The 15,887-nt window shown below is 31.7% G+C and overlaps 1 pseudogene; it reads left to right on the top strand.

Annotated features, from left to right (window-relative positions):
- Positions 1–14,514: 14,514 nt before the first annotated feature.
- On the top strand, positions 14,515–14,633 carry LOC112471722 (annotated as a pseudogene).
- Positions 14,634–15,887: the final 1,254 nt, after the last annotated feature.

The raw sequence follows: 15,887 nt of genomic DNA on the forward strand, positions 1-15,887 counted from the left end.
CTGCTTTTCATGTCTATTTCTATGTACTAAGCAAAGCTCCTAAATCTCCTGGTCTTATTAGTGTGGATTTGTGAGGTAGGTGTCCAGTGGCACAGCCCTGAGAGGGGTTCAGCTGCAGGCCAAGTTTAGCCCCAGCCTGTGCCCCTGCAGAGCCACCTGTTAAGATTCAGCTAGCAATCCGCAGATGCTGTGCTTATAGTTGCCTCAAAAGGCTATACCAGAAACCAAGGCCAGCTGCCTTCAATGTGAGTCTAGATGCTACTCAGCAAGCAGTACCTGACTCACTGAGGATATACTTGGATGTGGCTTGGATGGGGCTGCAAGTTAAGGGAGGTGGGGTTTCAAAGAATCCTCTGGGTGGAGCAACCTCTGTTATCCAGTTTGATGAAGGTCTCGTCTATAATGGCGCTGTGTCCACACACTGGGAGGGGGTGGGCTTGACAGAGGAACAATGGATAGTGCTGGGTACTTCTGTACAGTGCAAGTCTCGCCTTGGCCCTCACTCTGACAATGTCTCCCTGTAAGTCCCTGGTGCCCCCTGTGCACAGCCTAATTGGCACTGTGCTCAGAGCGAGCAAGTCTGTCACTGCAAAAATCCGCTCACAGATGCAGCCCCTTTAAGAAGAGTCTGCTGCTGCCACAGCCTCCTTTTCATTCAGTTGTTCAAAACTGGGCAGCCTCGCATTCTACTTTCTGCCATTGCAGGGTGATTTCTTTGGATTTCTCCCTAGTTGTATGGTTTGTTCATCCCAGGAAATTTTTTTTTGGCTGCTGTTCCTTGTTTCCGTCACAACTTTGATTTGGTTGCCAGATGGATGAACAGAGCAGAGCCTCTATCATCTACGCCATTTTTATCTTTCTGTTGGATCAATTATTAGTATTACTGTATACTGCTTTAGATAATAAAATAAGAAATTTCAAAGAGACATTTCAGTATCATCTAATTTGCTAATATGTTTAAGAAGAAATTTGTTATAAAATTAATTATATATCACTGTTCTGACCACTTAAAATTAGGACTTAAAATTTTCCTAGTCATCTTATTTGTCATAGAGCTTAGCATATAATGATTCAATAAATTTTTTAGTAAATGCATAAATAAAAGACTTAAATATACATCATTTAAACATTTCCAATTTTTTTGATAATGATACACAGTATTTAGTACTCTTAGAAAATACAACTGAATTTATTAGAGATCAAGATGTGTTAATTGTACAAAAGTAGTAAGATTAAAGATATTTGTCATTCAGGTTGTGTAATATAAGCAAAGAAATCTAAATATATATATATTACCTGTTTCAGTAAACCATATTAAGATAAAATATAGAAAATAAATACTTTTATTTTCATAATAATGTTATGCTATTAACAATTTTGATATGATAGATATTGGTATAAATAGATATAAGGACTTTCATATTTTGGAGCTTCTGTTTGTACAATATTACAAATTTGCATGACAGAGTTTTAGAACACTTTTTAAAAATAATTATCTAGTTCCTTAATATTTAAAAGTACTTTATAAACTCTGAGTGCACTTTTTTCTTATTTTCCATAGTATACAATATTTCCTGAGTTTACACCTGAAAATTTCCTCTGAGAATCCAATAATCTAGCTAAGATTCCTTTTTCTATTTCAAAACACATAAATTACAATAAAAAATTTCAGGAATACATGGCAGAAAAAAAATCAGGTCTTCTGCCCATTTTTAAATTGGATTTCTTGTTTTTGTTTTTATTTTTGTTTTTGCTACCCAATTGTACAAGTTCTTAATATTTTTTGGATAGTAACCATTTATCAGATACATGGCTTTCAAATATTTTCTCCCAATCCATAGGTTGCCTTTTCATTTTATTGATTGCTTCCTTTGTTGTGTAGAATGTTTTAGTTTCATTAAATTCCACTTTTTTATTATTGCTTTTGTTGCTTGAATTTTTGGTAAAATCCAACAAAACAAAACAAAAGAACAACGACAAAAAGCTTTGATCTGAATAAACACTTTTCCAAAGCAGACATGCAAATGGCCAAGAAGTATATTAAAAAGTGTTCAACATCACTAATCAGCAAGGAAATTCAAATCAAAACCAAAATGAGATATCACCTTACACTTGTTAGGATGGCTATGTTCATTAAAAAAAAAAAAAAATGTTGACGAGAATGTAAGAAAAAAGAATCTTTGTATCATTGTGTGCTGTTGGTGAGAATGTAAACTGGTATAGCCAACATGGAAAACATTATGGAGGTTCTTAAAAAACTTAAAATACATCTACTATATGATCCACCAATCCCTCTTTATGGCATATACCCCCAAGGAAATGAAATCAGTTCCTTGAAGAGATATCTGCACACCCATGTTTGTTCCAGCATTATTTACAATAGCAAAGATATGGAAACAATGAAAATTTTCATCAATAGATGAGGTTATAAAAAACTCTGGTATTTAAAAAGAAGGATATCCAGCCATTTGCAACTACATAGGTGAACCTGAGAACATTTTATTAAGTGAAATAGCCAAATGCAGAAAAAAAATTAACTTCATAATTGACTTATATACTGAATCTAAAAAAAATGAACACAGAAAAGCAGAGAGTAGAAAGATGGTTCCCAGGGGCTAAGGCATGAGGGAAGCTGTGTGGTGTTGGTCGAAGGGTACAAAATGGCAATTATATAGGATGAGTAAGTCTAGAGATCTAATGTAAAGCATGGTGTCTATAGTTAATGATACTATTAATAATATAGTTGAGTACTGAAAATTTGCTAAAAGAGTAGATTTCAGGTGCTCTCATAAAAAATAGCAATTCTGTGAGATATACTGATTAGCTTGATTGTAATAATCATTCACTATATGTATGTCACATCATATTGTATACCTTAAATATATATAATTTTTATTAACAAATGAAATATATTGATAAAGTAAAATATTTCTGTTGTCTCTATTTTTGATAGACTTTTTGAATCGGAGTAAAACAGAGTAAGATGCCATAAAGCACACACACACAAATTTACACACACATGCATACACATTTGAATACATGAATTTGACTATTCTTTTCAAATGATACTCTAAATTATAAGTACACAATTATATTCTCGTCTCATAACATGTTTTGCCTTAACAGGTAGTGAATATGTTATTTGACAGATAATGTTAAAACAGAATTGCTTCTCTAAAATGCTAAATTGATTGATTATTCAGTATTTTTAACTTTAAGGAATGAAATGATAAAAAATGACTCTAATTTTGACTCCTTACAGTAGCAAATCTCAAGTGACTTATGTGAATATTTACATATGATGAGCAAATGAATGTCAATTATATTAATATAGGAAATAAGCTGGTCTTTTTTATGAATAGTGTCAATTTTGTTGATAGCACATATTACAGTGGGTAAACACATTTAATTAATTTGATTTTTGAAATATCAGATATGTGTCACATCAAAACAGAATTGACTTATAGCATGCCAATAGTTCTTCGTTATGTTAGTAAAAGAAGAAAGACCAAAGTTTGATGCATATCTCAGTTTCTATTCTTAATCCAGGGAATGGTTTTGATCATGTCTCTATTTCTGATATATGAGAAAAGCTAATTCAGTTCCTTTCTCTTGCATTCTTTCAATTCCTGAGGTAATCTCCTATTGTTGCCAATATGAGGTTTTCAGAACATAGCCCCACTGCATACTCAGAAGACTGCTTGCTGGCTGTCCGGCCAGCCGCCAAGGCAGTACACAAAAAGCTTTCAGCAGTGCCTGCTCCAATGGACATTATCTGCTCCTATAAGCAAGCAGCACACCTTGTTCCCACTCACCTGAGAAGACAGCTGCTCCCCCAATGAGATTACCCCTCCCTCTGCTTGGGTGCCTAAAACATTGCTTGTGTGTGGCCAGGTGCCTTTTCCTGAAGCTTCGACCAGCTGCTACTGAAGCTTCCCTGCCCCATGAAGTGAGTAATAAACAGCATGTCACACCTCTCTGGTCCTCCTGGTGATTTTTCTGAACTATCCCAGGTACATGTTTCTGGCTTGAAGCTCCTATGTTACATGCCTGGAATTGCTGACATGGAGTTGCTTCTCTCTGGAACTTTCCCATATTTAAAATATGAGGCCTGGGCCCACAACAATGCAACCACATTTCAAAACAAAACAACAAAAAGTTCAACAATGTGAACTTCTGTTTGACTTTCCTATGATTTCTCTTCCCAACATGATGTTAAATTTACTGATTTATGCCTCGTAATTTATTTTTTCTTATAATTTCTTCTCTGCCTTTTCAAAATTTTTCTCATCTCAACGCTCATTTAAAATTCCATCTTTCAAATCCAGTGCTAGATGACTATACTGCTTTTATTCCAGTTTGATATGTAGATACAGATGTCTTGAGTCTCAAAGCCAATATATTCTGCCAATTCATACAAACAGAATAAAGAGTCATTTTGTTTCTAGAGAAGTACAAATTGCACAATTGAAATTATCTTTTTTAATATCTTCATCTTTTCACTCATTAATGATCTTATAAAGGAGTATATCATTTCCGATCTGCGGCTACTTTTTTTAATGGGAGGGTGAGGAGGGGAAGTCAAACGATATTTGAGCTGAAGGAAGGTGTTTGGACATGCAAATTTTATCAAAACCAAATCATCATTATAATTCTATACTTTCTTCCAAGCTGTCATGGGTGTTTTTCCATATTTTTGAGACTATTCCTCTGTCCAACCAATCTTTATGCAATTTTGTTATAATACAAAAACAAAGGGTGATTGGAGAGCAAGTGAGGTGAGAGATTTGGTAAGAATATTAAATGGTAGTAAGTTGTGGTAAAAGAATGTAGCAGTAGAAAAGAGTAAGAAGATAAAATCTGAGTGTAATACTCATGATTAGATATAAAAGCTGATTTCTCACTTACTAGAGGCCAGTGAATTAGTAACACAGCATTTTTTTCATCTTGTTTGAACATCTCTTGAAGTCTACTTGGAGACAAAAGCTGGGAAATGAGAGTTGTATGCTATAAATCAAAATTTACCTAGAAGTGGTATGTATCATCTTTCTTCAAAGCTCATTAGCGAAACTATTCATTTTTTTTTTTTTTTTCCTAACTGCAATGAGTCTGGGAAGTGGAGTCTGCCCTGTGCCATAGAATAAAATATAGGATGTCCACTTAAATCTTACCTTGATACACATACACACAGAAACATTTTTAGTATAAAATAAGATATACAAACATGTATCTTTTTTTTATTAGAAATTGCTCAATTTGGCTACCCTACCCAGAAATCAAGGAGAACTGGATATTAGCAAACAACATTACTGTCTACCACAATTCATAGTTCAAAAGTCCTGGATAGTGGAAAAGGTGCAGCTGTCCCTCCATCAGGTACATTTTTTCATGCCTACGCATGAAAAAGACAAGCTATCTGACCTACACACACCCAGTATGCAGTGGTAAAACATAAATACACCAACCGTAAGAAAACATTCTCAGGTAGAAAGAGAAGAATGAGTGACACAGTAAGTACACAGTAAGTGTCACAGTAGCACAGTAAGTAGAGGTTGCCTATCTTAGGATGAGGATATTCATTAATTAGTCCCTGATACTGTTTTCTGCAAGGAACTGCCATATACACTGTTTTTGTTGTTTGTTTTAATTCTTTCAGTCTTTTCAGAGTTTCTTCTTTCACCATTACCCTCACTTAAAATAGATGGTGAGTTTGTCCTCTGGGGGGCTTCATAAGGTTTACAGTAATATTTATATTCATTCAAGTATTGAGGTAAAGAACATTATATGTATATATTTCATAACTTAATGATGTGATTCATAACTTAATGATGGCCACATGATGGTCATCTGAAACGCTTAGTTTGGATGGTAAAGTCATGCTCAAAGACTCAAAGTAATATAAAGTGACACTCAAAGTAATACTTTGCTGATGAGAGTATAAACAAAACATGCTAACATGCATTCCAAAATTTCCTATATACCTATAGACTGGGTAGGTACCTATGTGCCTTGTAATTTGTTGTCGATAAAGCATTTTTGTCTTTAATCTTTCTTCGTTCAATTTTATAATGTATTTTAGGGAAAATTGCTTTGGAAATAAAATTATTTACCACTCTGTGAAATATATGGTCTCATGTTCAGATATTACCTAAGAAAATATATAAGACCCAATATACAGAACTAAAAAAATGATAGGAGACTGAAAATACCTGTCTCCTGATACATTTATATTTCTTATTTATGAATTAACTAATGTTTTAAAAATAATCCAGAAGCAAGACCCCCTTCCCAAATTGGCTACAATATAGTTACATTTTCAGTAAAATCATGTCTAAAAGACAAAGTAATCATGAAATATTCCTTTTTAAAATATGTAACAATAAAAGTTTTTTTTATATTTATAATTAATTAATTGCTTAGAAGATTAACCTGCTCACCTGAGGAGAACATAAGGCTTTTAGATTTGACTCATTAAGATTGTCATGTTTTTCTGATGGAAATTATATTGCAGAGTTTAAATGTAGTTCTTACAGAAAGAATAAGTTTTACTGTATAATTTCCTAATAACTGTTATACTCCTATTAAATGTAATCCCTCTGCAATCTAACTGCCCTTATTTAAATGTATCTTCTTGGTTGTATACAGAAGGACATTATTGTATATGTCAGTGGAAGAGGCATATTATATATGAGCATGTCAATAAAAATAAAATGAGAAACATTTGGAGCAATCCCGATGACTATTTATTAGAGTATACAAAATTTTTTTAACATCTTAAAAAACAGCAAAGGACCACAGAACAAGAGTTTTACAACTGATGAAAGTACTTACAGGGTTATCTTTATAGTTGCTTTCAAATTATGCAAATGATAATAATTCATAATGGAGGAAAGCCTGAAAAGTCCTGGGCTCATTAGTTTTTTGATGTGGAACTTTATCCCCTAAAAGTCTGTCACTATCCAATTAAAATGTTAATTATTGTTGACAAGACTTGAAAATTTTACCTAGCTATCATTGAATTCTAATCTAGAAAATGACAGTTATGAAAAAATTCCATGTTTCCACACAAGACAAGTTTCTGGTTTAATGCATCCTTAGAGAAATATTTTCCAATTAATATTTAATTTTTGCATTAGAACTGTGAAATCATTTTTAAAATAATTTTTTTTTAATATAAAACAAGCTGTCATAAATTTTTAAAATCAGGATATCCCTTTAGTACTCATATTAAGTTGAGGCTTAATAAAATTGATTTTAAGATAAGATTATTAAAAGAAGATCCTTTATATTCTTAACTATTATGTCAAATTATGTGTAATTATAAAGACTTATTGCATATTACTTCCAATATCTGAGTCTATTCTTGAGTTTTTCATTTTGTAGCATTGATTTCTCTCCCCTATTATGTCAACAGCTCCATACTGTGTGAACTATGGTGGATTTCTAACATCTGAAAAAGCTAGTGTTCCCTTATACTTTTTTGAGAATTACTTGTTAAATCTTACATATATATTTTTAACCCAGCTTGATTGTTTGCAAAAATAGCTTTGTATTTATTTTTTTTTTGGAATCAGGATTATATAGAGATTAATATAGTACTTATATTCTTAAATTGAATTTTTATCTGAGTATTTGTATTTATTTGTATTTTCATTTCTTCAAGGCTTTGTTAAGAATATGTCATTCTTTATGGTTTTCACAGAAACGTTCATGTTTAAAAATTAATTTTTATGCATTTATTATGTTTGTTTTTTTTAATTTCAATCTTTAGTCTCTTTTTTAACATAAAAACAATTGATTTTTATAAACTAATTCTCTCCAGTCTCATTAGTTAAAGTTTTTATTTTTGTAATGTTTCCAATGTTATCTTAGATATTCCAATCATACAACTCTACCTTCAGTAAATACTGTCTTTGAATAACAAAACATTTAAACTTTTTTTTGGCTCATTGTACTCTTCCATTCTCAAAGCCAGCAATAGCCTCTGAAGTGTTTCTCATGTTGCATCATTCTAACACTAAATCTCCTTTCTCCAGCTTTCATATTTAAAGGATCCTTTGATTGCAATGGTCTCATCCAGATATTCCAGTGGAATAGCAACTTTATTTCTATTTTTAACTGTAATTATCCTTATGATGTAACATAACAGTCATGTGTTCCAAGGATTAGGAGATGGACATTTTTGTGGGACTATTATTTTGCCTACCACAACCAATTACTATTTTCTCTAGTCTATTTATGTCAATAGATAAATTCAAACAATGTTAAAAATCTGGTGTGAAAACGGCATTCTCTATTATATTTTGTTTCATACATATGTATATTTAAATGTAAGGACATAGTCTATAATTGTAATTTTATTATGAATTCTATATAAATAAAAACTGGATGTTGAATTTTAACAAATATAACTTCAGAATATAAGCAAATAATCATTTTTTCCTTTTAATAGCTTAATGTGAAATTTGTATTGCTAGGTTTTCTAATATAGAGCTATATTTTATTCCAAGCAAGAAACCTATTTGATCTTGAAATACTATTTCAAAGATCAGATGTATGTTTTCTTAATTTTATTTGAGATTTTTGAATTAGTATTTACAGGTAAGCCTGATCTATTTTTTTCATTGTTGAACTATTTTTGTTGGATTTGATAACAAAATTTATTTGCTTTTTAAATAGAATATATAAGCAAAATTTGTATCCCTATTCTCCATGTTAGAGTAGTTATTGCTACTAGTATAGCATAAAGTATATCTTAAATATATATCAGAAGTCACCCATGAAATAATCTGGGCCTGATGCCATTTTTAAAGTAAATTTTTGATAAATTTTTTCCATTAGTTCTCTGGAAATTATCTGTTTGGATTTTTAAAATCCTTTTTTTGTTGTTATTTTGTATGATTTATAATCAATTACTAAATCAACCAATTTCTTCAAGATTTTAAATTTCAGCAAATCTAAAATAAACTCTAATAATCTGTTTCTCAGTGCCAAACAACCAACAACAGTCTCATCTGAGTATCTGCATTTCTATATTTGACGTCAAAATACTTAGAATTTTGAATGTCTGCCATTAACTGAGATCCTTACTTATTAAGTCCTATAATGTCAGCAATTTACTTAGTGAAATTGACTTGTGAGCATTGTTTTCTTTTATTATAATAAGAATAGATTGTCTTTTTAGTTAAGGTACTTAGAGGTGGTCTCAACATTCTTTGTATTAAAAGATGCTAAAAATTTAAATAGAATAAAATGTTGCTGGATGATGACATCGCCATTGACTGATTGAATTAAAAGGATAAATCTGAAATTATTATTTATTATTGTAAAGTAGGGATGTGCTGGTTGAACATGGTCTAAGCAGAAGAGCATGATAATCGAATATTGGCTTTTTTGGTAGCTTAAAGTTCAAATATTGATTGCTGGATCTTATGGTAAAAATGTGTTCAGTTTTTGTAAGAAACTGTCAAACTCTCTTTCAAAATGTTGGTATCATTTTGAATTCCCGTAAGTGAAACTGCATAACAGTTGGCACATAACAACTCCTCCCAAACTTCTGTACTAAGAGATTTGATTAAATTCGACTGGCTTCTCCCAGCATAAGGCTGTGCTTCTAGGATGAATTCAAGACTCACATTAAACTGTTTGCCTGAGAACACTCAACACTGCCAGGAAAATTTACTGTTTGTTTTAGCCAACTTCTGATGATAGGACTCTGACCATCCTTTCTTATAGCATTTACTAAAAGGCCTTAGCATTGTGAGTATATATCTCTTACAAATCAGAATTATATTTCTCAAACACCTGAGGGCCATTCCTTTGAAATATAATCATCAAGGATACCTCTGTTTCCCAGTATCTGTTAGAGTAGCGGTCTCCAAACTTTTTGGCACCAGGGACCTGTGCTCTTATGAGAATCTAATGCCTGATGGTCTGAGGTGGAGCTGAGGCAGTGATGCTAGCATTGGGGAGCGGCTGCAAATACAGATGAAGCACCGCCTCTCACCTCCGCTGGGTTCCTAACAGGCCATGCACTGGTACCGGTCCACTGACTGGGAGTTGGGGATGCCCATGTCAGAGGATAGATTACTAACTTCAATAAATGTCAGTTAGCAAACACAGTTGGCCTAGTCTCATTACACATAGGGATGCTTCATTTTCTAGGATTTGACATTTTCAGCGATCTAGAATTACTGTATTTTGTAAATGGAAATAAAGCTACTAAAAACAGAATGATGTAAATAGAATGATGTCATTTGTTTCCAAAGACTATTTATATACTAGAGTGATGCAAAAATAATAATAAATACAAGATATTTATAGAAAATATTGGGGGTAAGATTAGGACTGTTATCTGCAAGAAATTTTGGGGTAAATGCTGCAGCCGCAAGTGCCACAGATGAGTATTCTTGGGGCAAACGGAAAATGAATTAAAAACCTCTGAAGAAATTGGAATGGTGATGAGACCTTTCTTATATTGTCAATAATTATGAACAAAATCTGTTTTACTACAATTATGAACAAATGTTCGGATGTATTTATCTTTGAGGTAATGAATAAGAGTTCCTTTTGCTCCACATCCTTGACTGCATTTAGAATTTTTGGTGTTCTGGATTTCAACCATTCTAATAAGTGTGTAATGGTATCTCACTGTTGTTTTAATTTGCATTTCTGGCACCAGTTCTTGTGGATTTCCACTCCTGGAAGATGTGATCCCCTGTTTTTATCTGTTAGTTTCTTCAGTTTGGGGGACAGTGGTTTGCCTTGTGACCTCACTTCTCTAATAAATCTAAGAGAAATACAGTCATATGTTGAATAATGATGTTTTGGACAACAATAGACTGCATATTCAATGGTGGTCCCATAAGATTACATTGGAGCTGAAGTTCCTGTTAAGAAATAGAAGGATATGTGGTTCAAGAGGATTTTTTTTTTTTCCTCATGGAAGTAATATCTATGGGGCTTGGCAATAGATCTCCTGTCACTCACGGCACCTCAATTCTGAGTGCACAGATCACATCCCAATCAGCCAGCCACTGACTTGTTTCAGCACAGAGGAGCCTGTCCCCTCGCTAGTGCTACATATTCAGAGGGTGCTACAGACCCCCAGATCTAGCTTCATGGTCTTCATACATTGCTGAAACTTCTTTGTTGAGGAAATAAGATCCTGTACAAGAACACAAGTCCACAGGAGCTACCTTAACAAATATTAAGTGCCACTACAACTTTAGTAAAAGCTTTCTGTGGTAGTATGGAGCTAGCCTGTTTCTGTACTTTGAAATATTTTCAGGTCGTAATGATGTAAAACAAATAAGTTTTATTTCTTCCACCAATTTAATGTCAGAGCTAGATAAAGTTAAAGGAACCAAAATCACATTTGAAGGTCAAAATATTGAGTCTTCTATTCTACACCTTCTCCATGTTCAACATCCTTGCTGTTTTAGTGAATATCACAAAATTCCTTAATCTGACCACTATTCCAACGTTCAGTAGCCAAAACCACATTACTATGACGGTCCCCTATGTTTGTTTATCTCTCCATCTAGATTTCTTATTCCTTCTGATTCTCAGGACATTTTTATTTCCTTCTGACAGTCACTTTTATGGTGATTTATGCCTTACTCAGTCTGTTTTTCCTCGATATTTCTAATCAGTCTAGTCCACATCCCTATGCATGGTGCATCATTGACAGTTTCAATGTTTTGTTTCTGACACTGTCAGAAGGAAACAGGAATAGGGCTTGTGGGACAGCATTTATAAAGTCTACAGTAGTGTACAGGAATGTCCTAGGCCTTCTCATTCACTCACCACTCACTCACCAACTAACCCACAGTAACTTTCAGTCCTACAAGCTCCATTCATTGTAAGTGCCCTGTATAGATATACCATTTTGTTATTTTTCATACTGTCTTTTTACTGTATCTTTTTTACATTTAGATATGTTTAGATATGCAAACATTTACTATTGTGTTACAATTGCCTATAGTTTTTAGTACAGTAACATGCTGCAGGGGTTTGCAGCCTAGGAGCAATAGGCTATACCATATAGTCTAGGTGTGGGGTAGACTGTACCATCTAGGTGTGTGTAAGTGCACTCTATAATGTTTACACAATGACAAAATTGCCTAATGACACATTTATCAGAATATATCCCTCTCATTAAATGATGTATGACTGTAGTTGAGTTTTTAGTTTGCTCAAGGTTTTACTTGTTAGGACAGAATGTTGACTTCCAAGCTTTTTACATGCTGAAGCAGTAACCAGAGTCCTATTATTTTCTTAACCATTTGTTGAATAATTTGCCAGGAGAGTGGCTTGGCAAAGACATTTGTAAGTCTGCAGAACAGATAGAGAACACCTGTGATACAAACAAGTGTAGCAAAAATATTATATAAAGTGACTGGAAGACAATCTAGAATCTCAACTCAAGCTTTTCCATACTTGATCAAAAAGTAAGTACCAGAAAATCCTAGAATTCATTCTAGGTAGGCAGGTTGCCTTTTCTTACAAAACCATAAAAAGGATATTCATAAAAAGGAACATGAAGGAGGAATCTAAGAGAGCAACATCTTAGTACTACAAATACTCGGAGACATTAAAACTGTGGAGTTGATGCTAAAGTTTCAAGAAAGAGAAGTCAAGAGTGTCAAATTATGTGGGAATACTTTGCAAGGATTTGTGATATCAACTGTGTAATTCCTATGCAACATATAATGCACTACATAGAAAGATTACCTTTATGTTGAATTTTTGGTTCAGGATTTTATAATGTTTTAGGGTTTAGATTAAGTCAGAATTCTCCATAGGAAGAGTCTATCAGTCTGACTACTGTGTATCTTAGTGATTACTATTTTAAAAACCAAAACTCTAAGAGTGATCTGAATTACATGGATATATGATTTATTTATTAATTAATTTATTGGTATATTTATGCAAGTATTATTTTAAGAATCATCTTTGACATCTATTCTCTACCATTGCAATTATTTTTTTAAATTAATTTCTGCTGGTGGTTATTTCTTTTGAATGACAGTTTCATATCTGTTGAATTAAGAAAAGTTTTCTTTGATTTCTTATAATTGAGGTTCATCTAACTCAAAATACATCTCAGTGATTTCACATCCTGGTATTTTTACATAAAAAGAAATTCAGTATTTAAAAACCAGAAATATCATTTACTCTGTTTTTTTTATAAATTATTTTTTTAAAAAACTATATAAAATTAATTAGTTCCAGGATTATTTTTATTCCTGTATCTTTCTGAAAATTTTATTATTTTTTATAATGCAGTACTCATTTGCTTGCCATTTCCCTCTGGGTGGTCATTCCTTATACCACTGAGTTAGAGATATCCAATCAGCAGTATGATTTGATAACCATAATATAGTATAACATGGAAAAATAAACTAAATCAATATTAATAACAGAAGTTGCCACTTTAGAAGTTATACATTGAAAACAATTATCTCCCAACAGAAGATTATTAGAAATTCTGTAAAATTTTGTTGGCTGGCCCTATATTTTTTTGCTTCAGAGTTCTTTATGTTTTTGTTAATTTAATTTTCCCTATGGCCTGAATCTCTGGTTGTTTTGTTCTTAAATTTTATACCCACCTCTTTTTGTTACTTCAGTAGAAAATAGACAGATGGGGAATTTTTAGACCATCAGATTTCTATTTTTAAATAGAAGTCTCTTATCTCCTTAATATACTCTTACATTTAGAATTCAGTAATATGCTGATTCTAACCATATCTTTAGTTATTTTAGTTTCTATTATTTCTATTATTCTATTTATCTTTAATATTTTTCTTAAAATATTGATATTATCCAGACTTATTTTATTATTCTCGTACTACACATATCCTCCTTAGATATTTTTTCTACCAGTGATTTTAATATTACATATTTGCTCTAGACTTTTATGTCATTTTAACCCTGTACATACATAGTAAATTCTCTTATTGACTGCAGATACTTACAGATAACAACTTAACAGACATTTACTATTATTTCAAAATGGTATATATGCAGATATATATGTAAATTATTCATTTGTTAACTAATTATACTATTTAAATATAGTGTGTCATTGGACCATATGGAAAAGAATATATGTGCAAGAACAATTTGCATGCTAAATAGAATTTGTATTCAGAAGTTCTATGGCATATTTGTAGAATTTGCATATATTTAATGCATGAACTTATGTAATCACTGAAGATTTTTAAAAATTGATGATTCCTTTTTACAATGTTATTTATTAGGATAATATATTCTGTTCTATCTAATATACATCATATTGTATACATTTATTATATTAAATCTTCACTTTAAAAATTGATTGATATTTTTATATTTATTCTCCTGATTTTTGGCAAGTTGTAGAACTGCTATGTTGTCAAATAATCTTGGTCAAGCTCAGAAAAATTTCTTTCACATGTAAGTTTTTTAAGAATTGTTTATTTGTAGTTGTTTAATGCAACTTAAAATTTATTGAATTTAAAATTTGCATAAGTCTACGGCCATGCCACCCTCAATGGGCCCGATCTCATCTGATCTCGGAAGCTGAGCAGGGTTGGGCTTGGTTAGTATTTGGATGGGAGACCACTTAGGAATACCAGGTGCTGTAGGCGTTAAAAAAAAAAAAAATGGTTAAAGTTCACTTAATAATGGTTTTCTGCACTATTATTTTATGACCGTAATGCATATTAATATAGGAAGATATATAAATTTAATATTAAGAAAACAAATTGTCAGTTTAGAATATTTAATTGGTGAAAACAAATTTCTCACAACTATGCTAAAAATATATATCTCAATCAATAAAAAAGCAATATATCAGTAAATATAACTAGGTTTATGGTGCAAACAATGCGGGTTACAGCTTCTGAAATGAAAGAACAGAGAATTCAGAGTATGTGTCTGGAAAATGAATGGTTCTGTCAGAACAATATTACTGAAAAATAAAAAATTAAAATGAGCATCAAGGAAAAATGTAAATGGATAAGCAAAGAACTCTTAAGGCAACAAATATATTCAGAATTTTGGTTATGATGAATATCTAGTAGCAAATATATTTAGATATATTTATCATCATTATTTAATAAAATATGACCATCTGTCATATAAAATATCCTAGAAGACAGCTCTAGAATGCCATATACTGTGATAAGACATATTTAATTTAAAGTAAACTACAAGATGAAAGAGTATGTACCTTTTATTATAACAAGCTTCAAGCAAGGGATAGCTTCCTAATTACTCATTTGAATATCAATCTTGAAGAAGTGATTCATCTATATAAATTTTAATATGTCTCTTGCCTTAATATAAGATTATTTCTTAATGTGTTATACTTAGGATACATTATGGTGATTACAAAAACCTTTTAAAGTACAACTAAATAAAACAAAAAAGAAAAGAAAAAATGAAACAGTAACAAAAATCTTAATCTCAAAACAAAATTTTTGTTTAAAATAAGAACTAAACATTATTATTGTATGTTTATTTTATCCTGAATATTTTCAGAAATATGAACTGCATTCTGAAAAGTGGTCTTTTGGAATATTGTGAAAAAATAACTGCTTATTTACTAAATAAAGAACAAAAAATTATACCATCAAATTCGTGGGATGAAGAAAAAGAAGAAATATATATGACTTAATTAGAGCAGGCAAGACTTAGTAGAATATTTTGAAATATACTGCTCTTGAGAAAGTTGATATGAGTGATTATATTTTAGGGTAACAACTTTTAATAATGTTAAATTTTAATAATTTTATTCTCTGGACAGCTTCTGAACGATTAGAATTGTGTATTTGTTTCTGACTGAGGGAATATATTTAGATTTGGAAAACATGAATTCAGATTAATAAATTAAAGGATTT

Source organism: Pteropus alecto, unplaced genomic scaffold, assembly GCF_000325575.1.
Source record: "Pteropus alecto unplaced genomic scaffold, ASM32557v1 scaffold38, whole genome shotgun sequence".
Lineage (NCBI taxonomy): Eukaryota > Metazoa > Chordata > Mammalia > Chiroptera > Pteropodidae > Pteropus > Pteropus alecto.